The sequence below is a fragment of the Nicotiana attenuata genome, unplaced genomic scaffold (genome assembly GCF_001879085.1).
Source record: "Nicotiana attenuata strain UT unplaced genomic scaffold, NIATTr2, whole genome shotgun sequence".
NCBI lineage: Eukaryota > Viridiplantae > Streptophyta > Magnoliopsida > Solanales > Solanaceae > Nicotiana > Nicotiana attenuata.
In genome coordinates, this window is record NW_017672264.1 from 78,551 (window position 1) to 82,477 (window position 3,927).

Sequence of the window (3,927 nt, forward strand, 5' to 3'; positions counted from 1 at the left end):
TAAATTGCATATAATTGCAACATTAGCCTATTTTAAGATTTAATTGCATTTTATACTTACAAAATTGATTCCAATATTTTAATNCCGGGGTTTCAAACCCTCAGAACATCATTTATAACCATTACTCACCTCAAGCTGGCCAAAGTCCTAGTTCGCTATGCCCTTGCCTCGCAAATCCACCTCCTCGCGCGTCGAATCTGGCCAAAACCACAACGAATATGTTACAATAGGCTAAGGGAATATAACCCAATCGAAAAGACTCGAAAAACATCGAAATTCACGAAGTTGGCAAAACCCAAGCCCCGGGCCCACTTCTCGAAAAATTAGAAAATTCACATCACTGGACTTCTAATCTCGCCACGAGTCCATACATATCAAATTTACCAAAATCTCCTTTTAAAATCAGGTAAATCGGGTAAAACAACAAGTATATAGTGAGTAGAAATCTGCCCCTCGGGCTCTGTATTAATCGCTCAGAACAGTATCAGCCCCTCGGGCTCAGTATCAGTCACTCAGCATAATATCAGCCCCTCGGGCTCACTCTCATATCACATGGGTACTCGCGCTCACTGTGGGTGTGAAGACTCCGGAGGGGCCCCTTACGGCCCAAGCACTATATCAACATAAGGCCAGAAAGCCTTCACACATCACATTCGAGGCCTGAAAGCCTGCTCACCATACACTCGAGGCTTGAAAGCCTCCTCACAATACACTCGAGGCCTGAAAGCCTCCTCACATCACTCAACATATCCTCACACAGGGCCCTCAGCCTCACTCAGTCCAGAAAACATCATAAGCCCCTTGGCATCAAATTTACCAAAATCTCCTTTTAAAATCAGGTAAATCGGGTAAAACAACAAGTAAATAGAGAGTAGAAATCTGCCCCTCGGGCTCAGTATCAATCGCTCAGAACAGTATCAGCCCCTCGGGCTCAGTATCAGTCACTCAGCATAATATCAGCCCCTCGGGCTCACTCTCATATCACATGGGTACCCGCGCTCACCGTGGGTGTGCAGACTCCGGAGGGTCCCCTTATGACCCAAGCGCTATATCAACATAAGGCCTGAAAGCCTTCACACATCACACTCTCACCATACACTCACTCAGTCCAGAAAATATCATAAGCCCCTCGGTATCAATAAAATAGTAGTGCTCAGCCCAAACAACAGTGGAAATATCATTTAAGTCTCAAAGTTCAATTAAAACGGCTGAGTTTGTAATTCAGTATAATCAACAGGACTGAGTTCAAGTAGTATGTCAAATAGTGAGGAAACAGTGATAAAATCCCCGAAGGGTTCAAATAATTGGCACGAAGCCCAAATATGGCAATCAGCCCAAATCATGATAATAACAAATATGTTCCAGTCAAATACGCGGTAAAATCAACAATCGGGACGGACCAAGTCACAATCCCCAACGGTGCTCTACCCCACGCTCGCTATCCGGCGTGCAAGTCACCTCAATATAGCACTACGGTGTGCAAATCCGGGGTTTCAAACCCTCAGGATATCATTTACTATCTTTACTCACCTCAAGCTGGCCAAAGTCCTAGCTCGCTATGCCCTTGCCTCGCAAATTCACCTCCTCGCGCGTCGAATCTGGCCAAAACCACAACGAATATGTTACAATAGGCTAAGGGAATATAACCTAATCGAAAAGACTCGAAAAACATCGAAATTCACGAAGTTGGCGAAACTCGAGCCCCGGGCCCACTTCTCGAAAAATCAAAAAATTCACATCACCGGACTTCTCGTCTCGCCGCGAGTCCATACATATCAAATTTACCAAAATTGGAGTCCATTTGACCCCTCAAATTCCACTTTAAATACCAAATTTCCAAGCCCTAGCTTTACCCTCTTTTGATGATTTTCCATAAATTTCCATGTAATTTCTACCATTAATTCATGTATTTAGGCCAAGGAACTTACCTCCAATCACACCTTGTTGAAATCCCCCTTCAATTCCGTCCAAGAGCTCTCAAGATTGCTTAAAAATGGTGGAAATAAACTAAGCTTCGCGGAACAAAAATGAACATTAAAACCCTTTTGCTAACAGGGGTTTCCGCTTCTGCGGTCCCTATTTCCACATCCGCGCTACCGCTTCTGCGGTTACATTTCCGCTTCTGCGGGTCCTCACTTAAAAGCATAGACCGCTTCTACGGTCACCTTCCGCATCTGCGGACACCGCATGCGCGATCAAACTCCCGCTTCTGCGGAAACACCCGACTTTGACCCCTTCGCTTCTGCGACTCACGAACCGCATCTGCAGCCTCGCAGATGCGATTTTCCTTCCGCATCTGCGGCTTCTCCATTCCAGGCCTAGAACCGCACCTGCAATATATCCTCCGCACCTGCGGCTCCGCATCTGCAGTTCCTTTTCGCAGATGCGGAAATACTAGATACCGGGTGCCTTCAGCAGTCTCCAAACTCCAAATTTCATCCCGTTAGCCATCCGAAATCACCCCGAGGCCCCCGGGACCTCAACCAAAAGTTCCAACCCATCCTAAAACGTCATTCAAACTTGTTCCAATCATCAAAACACCACAAATAACAACAAAACCATCAAATCACATCGGATTCAAGCCTAAGTTCTTCCAAAACTTCCGAATTACGCATTTGATAAAAAACACGACCAAAACACCTCCGAATGATCTGAAATTTTTCACACACATCCAAAATCACCTAATGAAGCTACAGCAACTCCCGGAATTCCATTCCAACCCTCGGATAAAAAATCTCACCCATCAACCGGAATTCGCCAAACTACTAACTTCGCCAATTCAAGCCTAATTCTACACCGGACCTCCAAAATCAATTCCGATACACTCCTAAGTCAGAAATCATCCCCCGAAGCTAACCAAATCACCGAAAATCACATCCGAGCCCTCTAACTTACGGGTCAACCTCCGGTTGACTTTTCCAGACCAAGCCTTCCTTAAAGAGACTAAGTGCCTCATTTCCTACCAAAACTAATCCAAATCAACTCTAACACACCAATTATTGATAATGAAATATGATGAAGCATAAAATGGGTGAAACGGGGCGGTATCTCACGTGACGACGGGCGGGGTCGTCACAAACTTGCCTTTCTTTAATAACTGACAACTTTTCTCAAATCAGTATGTATTCAGTTTACTTCATTGTTTCTGAAATCAGTAGATATCATGCCTATAGGACCCTCGTTCAACACTTAGGCAAACCATAGGGTAAACTTTATAAACTGAATCAGATTTTATTAGCTACAACCAGCAGGCAGGCCTAATTCGGGCTTCTTATCTGAACTATGTAACAAATCAGTCAGCCTCAACCTTTAAGTTTTAATCAGACCCTAAACAGTGTGTGCAAGACATGCTAAATTACGTGCTTCTCTGTCGAAAGAGGTATATCTGAGCCTTTTACTTGTTATGTGCTTCCCCAACTTGCTATACGTGTTTTTTGTATGTCGCCTTAGAGTTTTGCCTTTGAAACTATAAACAAGCCTAATATCCCTTCCCTTTAGGATTAGTAGTCCTAAATGCCTCCGGGACTGATAGGATTGGGGCGGGTAATAGCATGCAATAAGTAAACGAGACCATTCCGCGCTCTAATACCCTAACGGGGTGGGAAAGGGTAGATATGGATATGATGACCACGCGATAACATCACGTGTATCCCCTCACTGATGAGTGATTACCAGATGTTGTGTGGGGTGATCCATATTATTTATAAACCTAGGACCCCCCCCCCCTCTCCCTTGTTTCTTTGTTTCTTTGCTTCTTCTCTAATTTCAAACTATTTCTTTAAGAAAAAATCAGCTTTCTTTTGGTTCTTTCTAACCATGTTTCTTTGTAACCATTATGTGAAAATCCCCTCTTACTTGAAGTCTTTATTTGTCTATATGTTATTTGCGCTTAAGTTCACAACAATAGTCTGGCCGGGAACCATACTA